We start from the raw sequence: 23090 nt of genomic DNA on the forward strand, positions 1-23090 counted from the left end.
ATTTCATTTTTAATAATAATAATATTATTATCTTACGCAAGTTTTGTAGTTTATACAGGGTGTTTCAAAAATACGGGGCATAATTTCAGGTATGTATTTCCCACATGTAGACAATCAAAATAGTTCATTACAACATGTGTCCGGAAATGCTTTATTTCCGAGTTATGGCCTTCACAACATTGAAATTCACATGAACGTTTTTCTTTCCGCAGGTCGTTGCCGTCAAAGGAGACATTAAGAGGGCACTCTGACAGTTCATTCCGAGGCGAAGGTTACATTCAGTGTTGTGTAGGACCCCATGTACTTGTAAACAGACTTACGGGGCAGGCGTACACAAACTTCCTGGAAAACACCATACCTAATGTTTTAGAAGACACTCCACTGATCAATCGTCAACACATTCACTTCTTGCATGATGGCGCTCCTGCACATTTCAGTCGTATGGCTCGCCGGTACTTGCATCGAAGGTTTCCTGATCGATGGATAGGTAGAGGTGGTCCAATTGCTTGGCCTCCACGCTCACCTGATCTCAATCCTCTCGATTTCTACTTGTGGGGCCATTTAAAATTATTGGTTTATTCGTCTCCGGTGCCTGATTTGGAATCCCTTCGGAATCGAATTGTAGCATGTTCTGAGGACATACGCAATACTCCTGGAGTTTGGGATCGTGTTCGCAGGTCAATGAGACATCGATGTGAAGTCTGTATTCAAGCAGGAGGTGGACATTTTGAACATCTTCTGTAATGTCAACGACCTGCGGAAAGAAAAACGTTCCGGTGAATTTCAATGTTGTGAAGGCCATAGCTCGGAAATGAAGCAGTTCCGGACACATGTTGTAATGAACTATTTTGATTGTCTACATGTGGGAAATACATACCTGAAATTATGCCCCGTATTTTTGAAACACCCTGCATGTTAACATCATGGTATTAACTAATAATAATAATAATAATAATAATAATAATAATAGTAATAATAATAATAATAATTCATTTTAATGGTAATAATGTCATCAAACCACCTCTAGTTTTGTAATTTTAATATCCAAAACCAGCTGTACTCAGAAAATTACACACCGAAGAATCAGACCTGTAAATAATTTTTAGTAAGTTTTGAAGCTTTCATAACCAATTGAATTTGAACTCTATCAATCTTGCAGGTCATGGCCTTCGTGTAATAGCCTATTGTTTATTGTAGTGTGTGTTTTGTTTTATTTTGAAATGCAATTAGTTCCCAAAACTGACGAAACATGAATTTTGGAAAATAGGAAAATTATGTAGGAAAACTGACATTTCACTGAAAACTACTATTTTCCGAAAAACTTTGGTTTCCAAGTTTCAAAATGAGTTGTCATTTATTAAAATCCGTTCAGCCGTTGTCCCGTAATTTCCATTACCAGTTCAAATTATATATATATATATATATATATATATATACAGTCGTGGACAAATTCTTAGACTAAAACTTTTTCTTGGGAACGTAATATAATTCGTCATATCAACTGTCAGTATAATTCACAGAGTCTCTATTGTTGTAAATATGATTGTTTACATTTTCTGGAATATTTTTCCAATGGTTAAGTATATTTTTTCTGGCTATGTTGGTACTACTGGTGTTTGAATTATATACTGCAGAAGATATTCTCCCATGGCCTGCAAGAAGACCGGACATGAACGAAATTGAAAATCTGTGATCTATACTGAAGAAGAAAGTGAACAAAAAGAGACTTACAACAAAACATGGACTCATTTAAGTGCTGTCTGATATCTGGCTAAATGGTGGTGACATTCAAAGAAAGTGTCGAAGTTTGGTTTCCAGCATCCCTGACAAAATTAACGTGTTAATAAATAATAAGGGGATGTTCACAAAATATTAGTAACCTCAAGACTCAATTTTCTGTTCATTATATTTGTGCAAAATACATTTTTGTTCATTATTTCTACCGATAAATACAGCTTCGTTGCACATATAATTACTTTAGTCTAATAATTTGTCCACGTGTGTAGAAATATATATATATATATATATATATATATATATATATATATATATATATATATATATATGATAGGATGAAATATCGAACCATTTTTTAAGAAATGTGTTGTTTTTAGAATTATTGGGCTACAAACGTCATAAACTAATGCTTTTAATTGAAGTCGTACACTGCACCGTCTTACCTGTGGACTCCATTTCTTATTGAAATATACCTACAACATAGACACGACATTGAATAAAGACTTTGCTACGTACGAGTATATAAATTTTAACGTGTTTGGCATGAAGTCGGTATATCGGAAATAGCTTCTTACTCCAATAAATGGTCATACACATATTTATTCAATTCGAAGTTATCTTCGGAGTGTAAAATAAAAATACTCTAAGTCCTCATATTCTTCTTCATAAATGAAGGTTACTAAGTGAAAAACACAGGAATCAATAATATGAGCTATGAAAATAATATAATGTTAAAATAAAAATATATATTATGAAACCATCAGGAAAATGGATGTCGGCGTAACTCTAGCTGTAGCGCGTTTAACTGCTGATCCGTTGTAGTCAAGTGTTGGTTCGATTCCAACAAGGGCTGATAACTGGGTTGGGTTTTATTCCGATGTTTTCCTAAACTGTAAAAACAACGTCACGTAACCATAATGGCGAATCCTTCCCAAATACCATCTCGCTATCACCAAAAATATCGAAGCTAAATAACCCAGTAGTTGATACAGCTTCATTAAATAATGTAATCTTATTTGTTGATGATAACGATGATGACAATTTGATGACGACGATGAGAATTTGATGATGATGAAAACTTGATGACGATGACAATGATTAAATGATGACGGCGATTTGATGATGATGGGAGTGATTTTATGGCATGATAATAATTTAATTATGATGACTTCATTATGATGATTTGATGCTGACAGTAATTGATAATGATTTAATGATTGTGACAATGATTTGATGATGATGAAGACATTATGGCGATGAAGATTTTATGATAACGATTTGATGATGACGATATGATGATGATGATGATGATGATGATGATTATGGTGATGATGGTGAGACGAACTGATAATGATCATGACGATTTGATAGTGAAGATGATTTGATGGTGATGTGACGAATTGATGTAATGTATGTATGTATGTATGTATGTTTGCATTTATTAACACTACAATTGGGTAGGCTTATACACCCGGTGGCAGTGATATGTTATATAAAATAATAACATTACAATAATTACATTAATAAAATTTACAATAATTACAGCATGAAAAAATAAAATAAACGTAAATTTAATTCTAACTATACTAACTTACTTACTTACTGGCTTTTAAGGAACCCGGAGATTCATTGCCGCCCTCACATAAGCCCGCCATTGGTCCCTATCCTGTGCAAGATTAATCCAGTCTCTATCATCATATCCCACCTCCTTCAAATCCATTTTAATATTATCTTCCCATCTACGTCTCGGTCTCCCCAAAGGTCTTTTTCCCTCCGGTCTCCGAACTAACACTCTGTACGCATTTCTGGATTCGCCCATACGTGCTACATGCCCTGCCCATCTCAAACGTCTGGATTTAATGCTCCTAATTATGTCAGGTGAAGAATACAATGCGTGCAGTTTTGCGTTGTGTAACTTTCTCCATTCTCCTGTCACTTCATCCCGCTCAGCCCCAAATATTTCCTAAGCACCTTATTCTCAAACACCCTTAATCTATGTTCCTCTCTCAAAGTGAGAGTCCAAGTTTCACAACCATACAGAACAACCGGTAATATAACTGTTTTTATAAATTCTAACTTTCAGATTTTTTGACAGCAGACTGGATGATAAAAGCTTCTCAACCGAATAATAACAGGCATTTCCCATATTTATTCTGTGTTTAATTTCCTCCCGAGTATCATTTATGTTTGTTACTGTTGCTCCCAGGTATTTGAATTTTTCCACCTCTTTCCAATTTTTATATTTCCATTTCGTACAATATTCTCGTCACGAGACATAATCATATACTTTGTTTCTAACTATAAATAAATAAATACAAAAAACCTAGGACTATAAATAAAAACTATGCTATAATAACGCCTACTACGAGTATAAGCAAAAGTAAACCTAACTTATAAGCACTTCTATTAAACCCATCTATTGGCAACTTAATTGCATATCAACTTAATCAATTACATGACACAACTTAGACAATTACACTGATGATGACGATTTGGTGATTGCGGAGACGTTGATTACGATACAGCATAATGATGATTCCTACAATGACACGATAATGACAACGGTATGATAACTGTGATGATGACGAAGTAATGAGCGTATGATGATAAGTCAGCTGTGATGAAGAAGATGACATATTTGATGAACAAAGATAAGATTTTCTTTCCTGATAAGTACAAGAATGGAGCTGACAAAGACTGAGGATAAAATACTACGTGTGAAGGCATGGAAGTAAGGTCTCGAGGAGGGGGCCTCCACAATCGATACATCCCCGAGACTTAAACTTGCCTGACCACTGGATTCAAGGATCGCCTCACAAAAAACTAAGACCGAGGGGGGACCGTTACATTCTTACTACACGTGTGAAGGGCAAGGGAACCCGTTACTAGTTAACACTTCTGTCTTCTGCAGGGGGTGGGGTACCTGCCTTAAAACTGTACAACATGTGCTGTGATTCATTGGCTGCGGCGGAGTATCTTCTGCTTTCTCCGCTCTACTCTATTTTCTCTTACCCGTAATTTCATGCCACGATCTCCTCTTTATTCTACTTAGTTTTTTTTTTTTTTGTTTTCTTTTTGAAAATAAATTATTTTACTTCTCGTAACCCCTGTCTTTAGTCGTTTATTTAACGACAATCTGTAAACTGTTAGGTTACCTAGCGACGGTAGAATTTGTAATAGCGAGATGGTAGACTTATTTGCTATAGGATATTGAGGATTTACCATGGGATTATATAACATAAGTTTTACAGTTGGGGAAAAGCTCAGAAAAACGAGAACCAGATAATCAGTCTAACCGGAAATCGAACCCAAAAACTATCGCAGAATTGGATCACGAATCGAGATCGCTACCTCTTATGCCACGTCGATGACCTAGTTCATTTTATCCACTATTTCCCTTAATTATACAAGTTCGTCCTCTGTTCGTGGTACAGCGCTGTGGGTAAAATTTGTTTCTTATTTCTCCACCCATATGAAATTCAACGTTGAAGAACCTCTAAAATTGAAACATTCTTACTAGTTTATTACTATGGATTCCCTAGTGTTGTTTATGATATTTTCGTGATGTTTTGTCGCCTCTTTTCAATTCTGTGATGACGGTGATAATGATGATGATGAGTCTTCGCTAATTTAGACCTTCGATTTCAAAATCAGAGCCTCATATTATGAGTCTATCAAAGACTCTCCCAAAACAAAAAAAATATAGTGTAGGCCTAATATTTTACAAGCTATAAATAGAAGTTCGTATAAGGTATGAACTTGTATTCATCTCCCTCACAAAATAATAATATAGTATATAAGTTGTGTGTCTCGCGTTTCACATTTTCTAGAGTTTCATTCTTATCTTCCCTATTTCACTAGCTTCTGCTCTATTGTTTTATTCCCTTCTTCTATGTTGTTTTATTTTCTTTTCTATTTTATTCTCTTCTTTTCTGTTCTATTATTCCATTTTCCTCTGTTGTTTTATTATCTTCTTCTCTGTTGTTTTATTATTATTATATTCTCTGTTGTTTCATTGTAATTTCCACTGTTGTTTTATTCTTTTCTTCTATGTTGTTATATTCCCTTCTCTGTTTTATTCTCTTATTTTCTTCTCTTTCATTCCCTTTTTCTCTGTTGTTTTACTCTCTTCTTCTCCGCTGTTTTACTCTCTTCTTCTCTGTAGTTTTATTATATTTATATTCTCTGTTGTTTCATTATTATTTCTCTTCTCCTCGGTTGTTTTATTGTCTTCTTAGTTGTCTTGTTAACGTATATGCTTTTGTGATAATTTTTCTGGTATTTTTTCTATTCACTGTTGTTTATTCACTTCTTCTCTGTTGTTTAATTCTCTTCTCGTCTCTTGTTATATTCTCTTCTCTGTTTTATTCTCTTATTTTCTATTCTTTAATTCCCTTTTTCTTTGTTGTTTTACTCTCTTCTTCGCTGTTGTTTTATTATCTTTATATTCTCTGTTGTTTCATTATTCTCTTCTTCTCGGTTGTTTTATTGTCTTCTCAGTTGTCTTGTTAACTTCTCTGCTTATGTGATAATTTTTTCTGTAATTGTTTTCTCTTAACTGTTGTTTATTCACATCTTTTCTGTTGTTTTATTCTCTTCTCTCGTTATATTCCCTTCTCTGTTTTATTCTCTCATTTTGTACTCTGCCATTCCCTTTTTCTCAGTTGTTTTACTCCCTTCTTCTCTGTTGTTTTACTCCCTTCTTCTATGTTGTTTTATTATCTTTATATTCTCTGTTGTTTAATTATCATTTCTCTTTTGCTCGGGTGTTTTATTATTTTCTCAGTTGTCTTGTTAACTTCTCTGTTTTTGTGATAATTTTTTCTGTAATTTTTTTTCTTCACTGTTGTTTATTCACTTCTCTCTTGTTTTATTCCCTTCTTCTACGATATGTTAGTCCCTTCTTCTCTGTTGTTTTATTCTCTTCTTCTCTGCTACTTTTTCTCTTCATTGTTGTTTATTCTCTCCACCCCTCTTGTTTTATTCTCTTCTCGTCTGTTGTTTTATTCTCTTCTATAATATGTTATTACCTTCTTCTCTGTTTTTTTCTTTTTTTGTCTATTTTTTTATTAAATTTCATGGTGTTTTATTATTTTCTTTGTTGATTTCTTAGCATCTTATGTTATTTTTTCTTCACTATTGTTTTATTCTCTACATTTTTGTTGTTTTATACTCTTCTTTTGCGTTGTTTCATTCTCTTCTCCTTTGTTGTTTTATTCTTTTAATCCATATTATTTTATTCCATTCTTTTCTGTTTCATTTTTTTGTATATTGTTTTATTCCTTTTTGTCTATTGTTTTATTCTCTTTCATGATATTTTATTATCTACTTTGTTGTTTTCTTAGCATCTTATGTTATTTTTTCTCACTAGTGTCTTATTCTCTACATTTTTGTTGTTTTATTCTCTTCTTTTGCGTTGTTTCATTCTCTTCTCCTTTGTTGTTTTATTCTTTTCATCCATATTATTTTATTCCAGTCTTCTCTGTTGTTTTATTTTTTTGTTTATTGTTTTATTCCTTTTTGTCTATTGTTTTATTCTCTTCCATGGTATTTTATTATCTACTTTGTTGTTTTCTTAGCATCTTATGTAGTTTTTTCTTCACTATTGTTTTATTTAACTTGTCTCTCTTTTTTCTTTTATTCTAAGTTGTGTTATTCTCTTCTTCTGTGTGTTTTGTTCTCTTCTTCTCCGTTATTTTATTCCATTCTTCTCTGTTCTTCTATTCTTCTCGCCTCTATGGCTTTATTATTATCTCTGTAGTTTTATTATCATCTTCTCTCTTTTTTATTCCCTTCTTCTCAGTTGTTATATTCTCTTTTTTTCTGTTCCTTTATTCTCTTCTCTGATGTTTCTTTATCTTCTCTGTTGTTTTAATGGCATCTTATGTTATTATTTCTTCACTATTGTTTTATTCTCTACTTTTTTGTTCTCTTCTGTTTTGTTTTATACTTTTCATCTATGTTATTTTATTTCATTCTTCTCTGTTGTTCTATTCTCTTCTCATCTATGGTTTTATTGTTATCTCTGTTGTTTTATCACCATCTTGTCCCTTATTTTATTTCCTTCTTCTCAGTTGTTATATCCTCTTTCTTCTCTGTTGCTTTATTCTCTTCTCAGGTGTTTTATTATTTTATCTGTTGTTTTATTAGCATCTTATATTATTCTTTCTTTACTATTGTTTTATTCTGTAATTTTTTGTTGTTTTATTCTCTTCTTCTGTGTTGTTTTATTCTTTTCATCTATGTTATTTTATTACATTCTTCTCCGTTGTTTTATTCTCTTGTTCTATATAGTTTTATTATTTTCTCTGTTGTTTTATTAGCATCTTATATTATTTTTTCTTCACTATTTTATTCTGTACTTTTTTGTTCTTTTATTCTCTTCTTCTGTGTTGTTTTATTCTTTTCATCTATGTTATTTTATTCCATTCTTCTCTGTTGTTTTATTAGCATCCTATATTATTTTGTCTTCACTGTTGTTTTATTCTGTAATTTTTTGTTGTTTTATTCTCTTCTTCTGTGTTGTTTTATTCTTTTCATCTATGTTATTTTATTCCATTCTTCTCTGTTGTTTTATTAGCATCCTATATTATTTTTTCTTCACTGTTGTTTTATTCTGTAATTTTTTGTTGTTTCATTCTCTTCTAATGTTTTGTTTTATTCTTTTCATCTGTGTTATTTTATTCCATTCTTCTCTGTTGTTTTATTCTCTTCTTCTATACAGTTTTATTATCTTCTCTGTTGTTTTATTATCACCTTATCCCTTATTTTATTCCTTTCTTTTCAGTTGGTATATTCTCTTTTTCTTTGTTATTTTATTCACTTATCTGGTATTTTATTATCTTCTTTGTTGTTTTATTACCTTATATCTTATTATCTCTTCACTGTTGTTTCATTCTCTACTTTTCTGTTGTTTTATTCTCTATTTCTCTGTTGTTTTACCTTCTCCTCTTTGTGTTTTATTCTCTTCTATGACATTTCATTCTTTTCTCTGCTGTTTTATCCCTTTCTTCTCCTCAATTTTATTCTCTTCTTCTATCACGTCCTCTAACCACTTCTCTTCCGTTCTTCAGTCAGCTACTTCTTTCTCGTTTCAATGCGACACCCGTTATTAGTTTGTCAGTCTTTTCCTTGGAATATCGTTGATTTGTTAAGTACGAAGTCTAACGTAACTAAATTTTCTGAATTTAAGCAAGTAACTTTGTAGTTTCTCAATGTTCTTTCCACATTCATCCTCAGGTAGTGATCTCACAAAATCACAAATCATTGCCAGAACAAACAAATGTAGTTGAATTCTCGGATGATTCAAAATCTGCTGGCAATAATGCTATTTTGAAAACCTCTTGGCACAGCATGACGCAGCTTGCAATGCATCACCCTCGCAGAAAAGCTCCTCCCCTTTTTCCATTACAAGGGTGGAGTCCCTATATTGAATAGCTAGGGGGAAAAATGCCTGCTTGTGCCCGGCATCGAACCCCTAACTTTTTAATAGCGCGATGCATGTATGCAACCCCATGCTGCAACTCGTGCAACGGGTGCAAGCAGTCTGGTCGGTTTGTTTCTGCTCCAGCGGTCCCCACGCCGGAGTCCGAACCCCTAACCTCTAAGCTTGGAAGCTGTCACAATGGGTTGAGGCAGATGTGAGGAACGGGCGGGAGTTTGCGGGGGGTGGTTCAACATGGCTGCCACTCTGCAAACTCTTGAGCATTCCCACCCTCTATATCCAATATATCAAATATCCCTCTCTGGCTGTAATTTTTTAAATAATTGAAGTCTGTAGTTGTTGAAAAATATGTAGTGATGGGGTTGAGTGTTGGGGATTGTCTCTTTTAGAAGGTTCTATTGTATTTCTGTTGTCAATGTCCAGTGGTAGCATAGTACACGAAAGAGGAAATAAGGTAAAAACTCGCAGTAGCGGATGTCCTATGGGAGTTAAAGTGTCGTCTATCGGAAAGCATCTGCTATTGGAAAATCACCCCTTCCAGTTTTGTTATTTTTAAATGATTTGACTGATTATTTAAATGTAGGAGGAGTATAACTTTAAACTGACAACACCTCTACTGCGCTATTGTATTGTATTGTATTGTATTGTATTGTATTGTATTTATTAACATTCCCTGGTATTCATACATTGCTTACAGCTAGAATATGGAACTAGTCAAAAAACTTAATACTATTATAAAATCTTAATTTATAGTCACAGTCTAGTTGGAATATATACAGAAGAGATTTATATTATAGTCTACTAGTACAACACAAAGTTTTAGTATCAATTTCATGAAGCGTTATTGAGCGTCATGAATTCACCTACAGAATAGAAGGCGTGAGAAATTAGGTACTTCTTTAATTTGGCCCTAAATAATCTTAAGTTTTCAGTTTCATTTTTTATATCGATAGGGAGGCTATTAAAAAATTTTACTGCCATATAACGCACTCCTTTTTGATAGCATTATAGACTTACCAATGGAGTATGAAAGTCATTTTTTGACGTGTATTTATGCTATGAACTGTTGAATTAGTTACGAAGTTTTCACGATTACATACGAGGAAGATTATTAATGAAAAGATATACTGACAAGCCATGGGCATTATTTGTAGTTTTTTAAAAATAGCCCTACACGATTCCCTAGATTTGGCACCTACTATTATTCTAATTACTCTTTTTTGTAATAGAAATTTATTGTTACTATCTGTGGAATTTCCCCAGAATATTATTCCAAAACTCATTACCGAGTGGAAGTATGCAAAGTATATTGTTTTCAAGGTATTGATATTTACTATTTTTTGCATAGATCTAATAGCAAAAGAAGCTGAATTTAGTTTGGGGGTAATTTCTTTAATATGATTTTTCCAATTTAACACATTATCGATTTTTAAGACAAGAAATTTGGTTGTTGTTGTTTCTAATAGGGATCTATTATTAATTATTGCGCTAGAAATTTGCGACGTTGAATTTGGACAGGATTTAAATCGAATTATGTTAGTTTTGTCACAATTTAATACTAATTTATCGACTGAGAACCAGTCACATATTTTGAAGAGAATTTCCTCTGTTGAAGATTGGAATGTGTTAGAGTTATTGGCTGTAATTATTATACTTGTGTAATCTGCAAATAATATGGGATGACCTACATCTTTTATTAGGGGGGCAAGATCATTTATAAACACTAGAAAAAGTAGGGGACCTAATATTGATCCTTGAGGAATTCCATTATTAATAGTTCCCCATGTCGATGCAGATTTCATAGTTGTATTGATTTCAACTTTCTGTTTCCTATCTATGATGATTTGATACGTAAAGTTGAAATGATTATCAGTTGAAAAAGCGCTGTGATTATAATAAATTCTCAATAAGAGTATATTACTTTCTGAGCAACTTTTATTGTATAAAATATTCAACGGTCTACTGGATAATAGCGAAATATTATCACAAATACAGCTTAACGCTAGAACATCACATTTAAGAAATCGCCAATTGAGGGCTTTGCCGGAAGAAAGGCGGATAGATCTATACGTCCTTCTTCGGGAAAACGGTTTAAAATGTAGTGAATAATTCGATAATTATAGTAGCGAAATTTTGTTTTGATTGTACTGTACATACCTGCAGGACAGGGCTGCGTGCGTGTATAACATTTTATTCAGGTGCATTTTAAAATCTTAGATTGCATGTATCTCAATTCGCCATATTGACGTATAGGCCCTTTTTCCGGCAAACCCCCTCAATTGTTAGGTTATAAAAACCAAACACTTCAGCACATAAAAATTCACCAGTGTTAAAAATGTGTTCAAAATTCAATGAAATGTGTAAAACATGGAATCTAGATTTCAGCATTTCTTACATGAAATATAAACATTTTCTTATTAATATACTGAAGGTAGTTGATTTTAAATAGTATTGTTATCTCTTTATTACTCTGTAATTTGCCATTTATAGCTACATTTTACATCTTTTGGTTATGATATCTAGCCTATATTTATCTATTCTTCATTCTTTTTTATTTTGTATTTTTAATTTATATCTGTATCTGTGTCTTTTATTTACGTAGTATGTATTTATCTGCTTTTTTTCGTTTTTCATTTGTATTTAGACTTGTACCTTGAACTTATAACTGTTTTATCTCTTTTTTATGTTATCTCAATTTTATGTTCTTAGCAAATATTTGTACTGTCTATTGTAATTTGTTTTATCTCTTTTTCATGTTATCTCAATTTTATGTTCTTAGCAAATATTTGTACTGTCTATTGTAATTTGGACTTCGCCCTGTTGTAGAAATAAATAAATAAATATTTAAATACATAAATAGATAAATAAATAAATAAAAATAGAAAATGTGTAAATAGACCTGTTAAAACAAATCTTACTTTACAATTTGGGTTATATATTTATTTTAGTTAGTTATTTTTTTATTTTATTTAAATCCATCACCAACAGAAGCAGGCTTCCACTTACAGGTGGCTTACACAGATATATACATAAAATACATATTAAGAAGAAAAAAAAAACAAAAACAACACAAAGGAAAGAAAGAAAATACATAACGGTAATAGATGCTAGAATATAGTATTGCAGTTAATATAGTGCCAAATGTCAATATAATAAAGCAAAATTATTTAAAAATTAGAGTAAAAACATTATAATACACTTCTTCATAATTTAAATATCTAAGGAAATACAATTCTTTTTAATATTGTATGAAATTTGTCAACTGTTAAACTGAAATCTAGTTGAGAATCACAGTTTAAAGACAGTGTGTTGTAAGTATTGCACATAACAAACAATGGAGAGTTCTTGAAGAAAACGGTTCTAGGATTGGGAATAACAAAAGATTACCTATAACGTAATTCTGTTTTTTCTTACATTGAACTGAAGGAATTTAAGAAAATCACAGTTATTCAATATACCGTTAACAGTCTTATAGAGTAAAATTTGACTATTTATTAATCGTCGAGATGTTAAAGTTTTATAATTAAATTGAAAAAGTAACCGATTATATTAAATTTGCTTGTCACAAGAAGAAACGTGATTTTTTTAAAATATAAATAACGTAAAAATCTTTTCTGTATCCCTTTTATTTGCATCTGATGGGACTGGAACTGAGGTTACCATATTACAGACGCATACTCTAGCCTACGCCTAACTAGATTTTTATATAGAGTATCAATAGTACTTATACTTTTAAATTCTTTTGTATTTCCGATTATAAATCCTAATTTTCTATATGCATCAATTACCACGTGATTTAAGCGCATATTTAATGACGCTGTATCAAATACTAGGTTATTTAGATTGGTTATAGCGAGATAGTATTTGGTGAGGCCGAGGATTCGTCATAGATTATCTGAAATTCGCTTTACGGTTGGGAAAACCTCGGAAAAAATCCAATCAGGTAATCAGCCCAAGCAGGAATCGAACCCACACTCAAGCGCGACTGAGGATCGGTAGGCAAGAGCCTTAGCCGACAGAGCTGGGGATATAGCTAAATACGAAAAACATTAATCTCAATTTATTAATGTAGTTATATATGTATATATTCTAATTAGAGTCCACACCTGTGGAGTAACGGTTAGCGTGTCTAGCCGCGAAACCAGGTGGCCCTGGTTCGATTCCCGGTCGGGGCAAGTTACCTGGTTGAGGTTTTTTCCGGGGTTTTCCCTCAACCCAATATGAGCAAATGCTGGGTAACTTTCGGTGTTGGACCCCGGACTCATTTCACCGGCATTATCACCTTCGTCTCATTCAGACGCTAAATAACCTAAGCTGTTGATAAAGCGTCGTAAAATAACCTACTAAAATAAATAAAAAAAAATATTCTAATTAGAGGACCTCGCAGTCCTCTATTGAATATTGTGTAATCAATGACTATTTTTAGTCACCAAGTAGATACTTATTACTGGAAAGAAATTCGTTCCGACAACGGGAATCGAACCAAAGAACTCAGTTTGGCGCGCCGAGTGTTCTTACCGTCTGAGCTATGCCGAGACCCGATCCTTAGTGTCGGCCGAACTCCACAGTAAAAAGTATCAAGTTATTAAATCCTTGTTTATTCATATCTTAGTCACGTCGTCTTTTAATGGAGTAATTCTATGAATGCAAACACGGTAGGTCTGTTCATCCCCCAAACGGGAATTATATGATCCAGTTCAAATTTAAAAAATGGACTCGTATAAACCTTATTTTAAGTAATAGAAAATTTTAATATTTCCATCCATTTATATTTATAAATATCTAATGAGAATTAAAAAAAAAACAGGAATACACATTTTCATAATTATAGCACGAAAAGTGCACATTCAATCACTACTGAAAACCGTAAACTTAAGGAATATGAAAATCACCTCCTTATACTGCCATACCTTTTAATAAATTACCATTGGTGATATGCACTTTACCTTACATAAAATTCAAAATGAAAGTAAAACAATTAATTTTACCTGATCAGTGCTTTTATTCTGTGAAAAATGTTTGAATTGTATTGTATAATAATATCTACTTCACATGCCAATCTGTAACGTAGTTTTTATGACGCGTACATCCATGTATACGGTAATGTATTGAATAATCAATCAGTCAATCAATTAATTGAACATTATAGTATTTCGAATGTTAAAAGCAATAATAAATAATAAAATAAATATGCCTAAGTTATATTTTTATATTCATAAATTCATTTATTTTATTATTTATTTATTTATTTATTTACATGCATTGAATATTCAAAATTAATTAGTGAAAAACACATAATGCAACTACAAATAAATCTACAGAAAAATTCATCAAAATACTTCTAAATAAACATAAAAATGTTAAATGAAGATAACAATAATAAATAAATAATAATAAATAAGTAAATAAATACACAAGTAAACAAAAAAGAGTAACAAAATAGGTAAATAAATAACAAATAAGTAAAACATAAATAAATAAACAAATAAATAAATATATAAAATAAATCACTTATTACTCGAAGCTGGGTATCTTAAAGGCAATATGAATGTTGATGTTGAAGAAAAATCTTCTTTTTTTCCCTTATATATGTATTCATTTGTTTATTTGTTCGTTTTGTTTGCTTATTTATTTTTATTTCATGTGAATTATTATTATTATTATTATTATTATTATTATTATTATTATTATTATTATTATTATTATTATTACTTACTTACTTACTTAATGGCTTTTAAGGAACCCGGAGATTCATTGCCGCCCTCACATAAGCCTGCCGTTAGTCCTTATCCTGAGCAAGATTAATTCAGTCTCTATCATCATATCCCACCTCCCTCAAATCCATTTTAATATTATCCTCCCATCTACGTTTCGGCCTCACCAAAGGTAATTTTCCCTCCGGCCTTCCAACTAACACACTATATGCATTTCTGGATAAGCCCATACGTGCTACATGCCCTGCCCATCTCAAACGTTTGGATTTAATGTTCCTAATTATGTCAGGTGAAGAATACAAGGCGTGCAGTTCTGCGTTATGTAACTTTCTCCATTCTCCTGTAACTTCATCCACCTTAGCCCCAAATATTTTTCTAAGAACTTTATTCTCAAACACCCTTAATCTCTGTTCCTCTCTTAAAATTAGAGTCCAAGTTTCACAACCATACAGAAGAACCGGTAATATAACTGTTTTATAAATTTTAACTTTCAGATTTTTTGACAGCAGACTAGATGACAAAAGCTTCTCAGTCGAATAATAACAGGCATTTCCCATATTTATTCTGTGTTCAATTTCCTCCCGCGTGTCATTTATATTTGTTACTGTTGTTCCAAGATATTTGAATTTTTCCACCTCTTCGAAAGATAAATCTCCAATTTTTATGTTTCCATTTCGTACAATATCCTGGTTACGAGACATAATCATATACTTTGTCTTTTCGGGATTTACTTCCAAACCTATTGCTTTACTTGCTTCAAGTAAAATTTCCGTGTTTTCCCTAATCGTTTGTGGATTTTCTTCTAACATATTCACGTCATCCGCATAGACAAGAAGCTGATGTAACCCGTTCAATTCCAAACCCTCTATGTTGTCCTGAACTTCCCTAATGGCATATTCTAGAGAAAAGTTAAATGTAAAGGTGATAGTGCATCTCCTTGCTTTAGCCCGCAGTGAATTGGAAAAACATCAGATAGAAACTGGCCTATGCGGACTCTGCTGCAAGTTTCACTGAGACACATTTTAATTAATCGAACTAGTTTCTTGGGAACACCAAATTGAATAAGAATATCATATAAAACTTCTCTCTTAACCGAGTTATAAGCCTTTTTGAAATCTATGAATATTTAATGTACTGTACCCTTATAGTCCCATTTTTTCTCAAATATCTGTCGAATACAAAAAATCTGATCAATAGTCGATCTATTACGCTTAAAACCACACTTATGATCCCCAATAATTTCATCTACGTACGGAGTTAATCTTCTCAAAAGTATATGGGACAAAATTTTGTACGACGTCCACAAAAGTGATATTCTCGAAAATTCCCACAGTTAGTCTTTTCCCCCCTCCTTAAAAATATACTATAAAATTTCTTCAAAATATAGTATCTTGCAAAAACTACTGTAGAGTTCACGTTTGTGAAGTGCATTACAAAATTTCGGAAAGTGGAAAAAAACTCTCTGCTCGTTTTTCTAATTTTTCTTAGATTTAGTAAAAAGCACTTCCCAACCTGGCAACGTAATATACTATTCTAGCCTCAGTTCAGTCTATAATATAGTATGGAATATAGAATAGAGTGAGTGATCACAGATAAATATTTTTAATTACCTAGAATGCATCATAAGTAACATTTGGAATTATGATTTAGGAAACAAAAAATCAAGATTTCAAAATATGTGGGACACGGTAATAACACTGAAAAAGAGAACAAGTAAGGGCCACTCAAATTAAATCTTATAAAGTGATGGTAGTGCCTATTTTGTTGTATGGATGCGAAACATGGATTTTAACAAAAAATTATTACAAACGAATCCAGGGTGCAGAAACGAAATTTCTCCGAGCGTATCAGGCTACAAATTAATGGATAAAAAGAGAAAAATCTTCATATGGAAACAGTTGAATGTTGGGTAAATTTGGTAATATTGTGATTCTAATAATATTATGATAGTTGTTTTTGAGAATATCTTAGTCTGCAATTTTATTGAGCGATAGAAGGACCGATTTTGTGCATAAACTTCTCCACGAATATTCCCTTAATATGTTGACGCATAAACCGATCTTCCTCTCCCTCAGTAATATTGTAAAAATATTCTAAAAAATAACAATTATAATATTAGTATCACAACATTAGGGCCTACCAACATTTACCCTTAGCCTACTCATTAAACGAACAAATTGATGAATATGCAATAAAATGGAAAGGATATTTGAAACGACAACTCTACGCTAATGCTGCAATACAAGCTTACCAACAAAACCAATAGGAAATACGAGCTTAGAACGAACGAAGATCAGATGAATGCATCAAACATTTTTTAGGTTGGAACAGGTATAATTTTCCTATTCCCTGATAGAAGAGGTTTATAACGGTGAAGGTGATGATAATAATGATGACCTTTATCATAAATAACTAATCTTTCATAGTTCAATAGTTAGAAGCAGTATTGTGAATTGTCCTTGTAATCAGCTGGACAAGGACTTGGCACAAGGTTCTATGTACGTGTCATATTTATTATACATTTAATCGAACTTCCGCCTCAGATTTCGTAATATTTCTGTCACATCTATGTCAATTTTTGCATTTTAAATTCGAGGGCAGTTGTATTGAGGTCATACTTATCGCCTCAATGATATAGTGATCTTATCTGTGTTGTAAATCAGGATGAAATAGCATCACAGCAGGATGCTGTCCAATATAATTCACGAATTTTTGTGGAACTTGGCAGATCTCAGATCTCTTGTGTAGAACAGGATACGTTTCCTTTACCAAAATTTTAAGCAATGAATTAACATAACCAGTGAGTCTTTAAAAACATAGAATTATTATTCAGAATATCCTGGAGCTTGAATAGCTCCCAAATAATAGTCATTTTATTTAGTAAACTTGTTGGAAGAAAATTAGAATATTCTTCATTGCGTCATTATTATGATCTCCGATGTATAAAGCTTATGACAATATAAATATTAAAAAAGAAGCAGAACATTCCATTACGCTATCTACAAAATAAATTTAAATTAATGTTTATTCCTAGTCACAGAATAATTTCTGAACATTCGATAGAGCTATCTTCTAAATAAATTTAATTAATGTTTATTCCTAGTCACAGAATAATTTCTGAACATTCGATAGAGCTATCTTCTAAATAAATTTAAATTAATGTTTATTCCTAGTCACAGAATAATTTCTAAACATTCCATAGAGCTATCTTCTAAATAAATTTAAATTAATGTTTATTTCTAGTCACAGAATAATTTCTGAACATTCGATAGAGCTATCTTCTAAATAAATTTAATTAATGTTTATTCCTAGTCACAGAATAATTTCTGAACATTCCATAGAGCTATCTTCTAAATAAATTTAAATTAATGTTTATTCCTAGTCACAGAATAACTTCTGAACATTCGATAGAGCTATCTTCTAAATAAATTTAATTAATGCTTATTCCTAGCCACAGAATAATTTCTGAACATTCGATAGAGCTATCTTCTAAATAAATTTAAATTAATGTTTATTCCTAGTCACAGAATAATTTCTGAACATTCCATAGAGCTATCTTCTAAATAAATTTAAATTAATGTTTATTCCTAGTCACAGAATAATTTCTGAAAATTCGATAGAGCTATCTTCTAAATAAATTTAAATTAATGTTTATTCCTTGTCACAGAATAATTTCTGAACATTCCATAGAGCTATCTTCTAAATAAATTTAAATTAATGTTTATTCCTAGTCACAGAATAATTTCTGAATATTCCATAGAGCTAACGTCTAAATAAATTTAATTAATGTTTATTCCTTGTCACAGAATAATTTCTGAACATTCCATAGAGCTATCTTCTAAATAAATTTAAATTAATGTTTATTCCTAGTCACAGAATAATTTCTGAACATTCCATAGAGCTAACGTCTAAATAAATTTAATTAATGTTTATTCCTAGTCACAGAATAATTTCTGAACATTCCATAGAGCTATCTTATAAATTAATATAAATTAATGTTTATTCCTAGTCACAGAATAATTTCTGAACATTCGATAGAGCTATCTTCTAAATAAATTTAAATTAATGTTTATTCCTAGTCACAGAATAATTTCTGAACATTCCATAGAGCTAACGTCTAAATAAATTTAATTAATGTTTATTCCTAGCCACAGAATAATTTCTGAACATTCGATAGAGCTATCTTCTAAATAAATTTAAATTAATGTTTATTCCTAGTCACAGAATAATTTCTGAACATTCCATAGAGCTATCTTCTAAATAAATTTAAATTAATGTTTATTCCTAGTCACAGAATAATTTCTGAAAATTCGATAGAGCTATCTTCTAAATAAATTTAAATTAATGTTTATTCCTTGTCACAGAATAATTTCTGAACATTCCATAGAGCTATCTTCTAAATAAATTTAAATTAATGTTTATTCCTAGTCACAGAATAATTTCTGAACATTCCATAGAGCTAACGTCTAAATAAATTTAATTAATGTTTATTCCTAGTCACAGAATAATTTCTGAACATTCCATAGAGCTATCTTATAAATTAATATAAATTAATGTTTATTCCTAGTCACAGAATAATTTCTGAACATTCGATAGAGCTATCTTCTAAATAAATTTAAATTAATGTTTATTCCTAGTCACAGAATAATTTCTGAACATTCCATGGAGTTATCTTCTAAATAAATTTAAATTAATGTTTATTCCTAGTCACAGAATAATTTCTGAACATTCCATGGAGCTATCTTCTAAATAAATTTAAATTAATGTTTATTCCTAGTCACAGAATAATTTCTGAACATTCCATGGAGCTAGCTTCTAAATAAATTCAAATTAATGTTTATTCCTAGTCACAGAATAATTTCTGAACATTCCATGGAGCTATCTTCTAAATAAATTCAAATTAATGTTTATTCCTAGTCACAAAATAATTGCTGAACATTCCATTGAGCTATCATCTAAATAAATTCAAATTAATATTTATTCCTATGCTCGAAATAATTGACCGAAATTGCAGTAAATCATGGAATGAGAATAAACAAATCCAAAATAGAATCAGTGGGCTTTCAAGGAAAATAAATAAAAAGAATCAAGATTGTGGTGAATAATAAAATAATAGAGCAAGTGTCATCATTTAATTATCATCATCATCATCATCATCATCATCATCATCATCATCATCATCATCATCATCATCTTCCTAACAAGTATTAGGCCAAGTGGCCTGTTACGGTCTCAAACTAGAATTTTCAGTCCATCTCTTCTTTGGACGGCCTAGAGATCTTTAATTATTTAGGCAATATTACATCAAATTCAGGAAATGAAGCCATAGAACAAAAATTGCGTAAATATAATATGGTAAATGGAATAATAAGAAGACATTTCGGGAAGCAAACGTTAAAAGAAACTTATGTCACATTACAAAACATTACAGCAAAACAAGATTTTTAAAATTTGGGAGCAAAACATGGGTCATAAAGCAGAGAGAATGCAGGCAACTTAAATGAAATTTCTAAGGTAAATTTTAGGATTTACAAGATTAGTACACCAGAGGAATGAAGATAGCAGAGAAGAATTGAAAGTTAAAAATATAATAAAAAAATAGTAGAATACAGAGAAAAGTGGAAACAACATGTTAAAAGAATGCAAAATTCCCGTTATCCAAAGGCAGGTCTGTCGTACAGACCAATAGAACGAAGAGATCAGAGAGGACCACAAACAAGATGGTTAGAACAGTGAACAGAAACAGATAAAAGTGCCTAAATCGGAAAGTCAGAAGAAGAAGAAGAAGAAGAAGAAAAACAAGAAGAAGTTGAATTTATATCTTTATTTTTTTATGAGAAGACTTCACTGAAAATAATGAATATTTTCCAAAACAATTTATAGGCTATTTTATTTCTTTAGAATGTATATTTTCATATCCCAAATGGATTTAGTTTAATTCTTATTACATAATGTTTTTCAATTTTTTTTTAAATTGAAGCTGTAAGGCGGCGTGGCATTGAAAGAGCTGTCAAAATTAAATTTTCATAAAAGAACTTTTTTTACAAATTTCTGATTACAAATCTAGTAGCTTTGTGTTATAAAGTTGGGTTCCTGAAGTTTGTACGTAGGTGAATGTATAGGAGGAGAATTTTAATAGGTACGTGTTACATAAATATTCATTTTACTTTCAAATCCATCTTTCCGTAAGTTTATTTTTCTTGATTCAACACCAACTTTTTATGTCAATTATTAATCAATCTAGATTAAAATTTTACTGCAAGTGTTTATGGAATAGCTGCATGTTTCTGTGCATTTATTTTATAAGAACTACTGGTAATTTATATTATTTTTTTCATGAATTATAGAAAAATAGCATTTCAAATTTTCAAAAAAAATTTAAAGTTAATAAACGACCCAACTTATACACTAGAGACAAGTATCCATTATCGGAGAAATTTCATGTCCTCAAGAATAATTAAATAGCATAATCGTTTGTTTCATTACTCAAATAATTTTTATATTTGTTAGAAATTATTCTTATTTTATCACAGAGAAATTTCGAAAATAAGTAACAAATCTGGTAAAACAAGAAAAGATATTTGAATTTAAATATAGGCTACATACATAAGTGCTCTGTCCATGGGCATGTCTTTCACTGCAAACTCAGCTTTCTCCAATATTTCCTATTTTCTGCCTTTCTCTTAGTCTCTGCATATGATTCATATCTCTTAATGTCGTATATTATCTGATATCTTTTTCTGCCCCGAATTCTTCTCTCGTTAACCTTCCTTCCAGTTCATCCTTCAGTAGGTAGTTTCTTCTTAGCCAGTGACCCAACCAATTCCTTTTCCTCTTTCTGATCAGTTTCAGCATCATTCTTTCTTCATCCACTCTTTCCAACACAGCTTCATTTCTTATTCTGTGTGTCCTCTTCACACGTTCCATTCTTCTCCATATCCATATTTCAAATGCTTCTATTCGTTTCTCTTCATTTCGTCGTAATATCCATGTTTCTGCCTCATTCAATGTCACACTCCATAAAAAGCACTTGAGTAGTCTTTTCCTTAAATTTTTGTCCAGAGGTCCGCAGATAATGCTCCTTTTTCTATTCAAAAAGCTTCCTTTGCCATTGCTATCCTCCTTTTAACTTCCTGGCTGCAGCTCATGTTACTGCTTATAGTAAACCCCAAGTATTTGAAGCTGTCCACTTGTTCTACTGTCCCATTTAGAATTCGCAAGTTTAGCTTCTGTATTTCTCTTCCCATGACCATGGTCTTCGTATTATTTGCGTTTATCTTCATCCCATACTGCTCACAGCTGTCATTTAGCTCCAGTAGCATATCCCTTAGTATCATCTTCTCCTTTTCTGCTAATAACGCCGTATCATCAGCAAATCTTATGCACTTTATTCTTTCTTCCTCCTACTATCACTCCTCCCATGCATTTAAATATGTAAGATGAAAATGTATATGCATTTAAAAGGGAAAATTCTGGCTTTCAAGGAACTCGGAGGTTCATTGCCGCCCTCACATAAGCCCGCCATTGGTCCCTATCCTGAGCAAGATTAATCCATTCTCTATCATCATATCCAACCTCCCTCAAATCCAATTTAATATTACCTCCCCATCTACGTCTCGGCCTCCCTAAAAGTCTTTTTTCCCTCCGGCCTCCCAACTAACACTCTATATGCATTTCTGGATTCACCCATACGTGCTACATGCCCTGCCCATCTCAAAGTCTGGATTTAAAGTTCCGAATTATACCAGGTGAATAATACAATGCGTGCAGTTTTGTGTTGTGTAACTTTCTCCATTCTCCTGTAACTTCTTCCCTTTTAGCCCCAAATATTTTCCAAAACACCTTATTCTCAAACACCCTTAATTTCTGTTCCTCTCTCAAGTTTCACAACCATAAAGGACAACTGGTAATATAACTGTTTTATAAATTATAACTTTCAGATTTTTTGACAGCAGACTGGATGATAAAAGTTTCTCAACCGAATAATAACAGGCATTTCCCATATTTATTCTGTTTAATTTCCTCCCGAGTATCATTTATATTTGTTACAGTTGCTCCAAGATATTTGGACTTCTCCACCTCTTCAACAGATAAATTTCCAATTTTGATATTTCCATTTCGTGCAATATTCCCGTCACGAGACATAATCATATACTTTGTCTTTTCGGGATTTACTTCCAAACCTATCTCTTTAT

At 31.7% G+C, this 23090-nt stretch overlaps 2 protein-coding genes across 6 annotated transcripts in view; one reads left to right on the forward strand and one right to left on the reverse strand.

Moving 5' to 3' along the window:
• Nucleotides 1-23090, forward strand: part of LOC138714796 (uncharacterized) — a 1282494-nt gene that overhangs the window by 662272 nt on the left and 597132 nt on the right. The gene's annotated exons all lie outside the window — the stretch shown is intronic.
• LOC138714795 (uncharacterized) overlaps nt 1-23090 on the reverse strand; it is a 521014-nt gene that overhangs the window by 464364 nt on the left and 33560 nt on the right. The window lies entirely within an intron of this gene.

The sequence above is a fragment of the Periplaneta americana genome, chromosome 15 (genome assembly GCF_040183065.1).
Source record: "Periplaneta americana isolate PAMFEO1 chromosome 15, P.americana_PAMFEO1_priV1, whole genome shotgun sequence".
Taxonomy (NCBI): Eukaryota; Metazoa; Arthropoda; class Insecta; order Blattodea; family Blattidae; genus Periplaneta; species Periplaneta americana.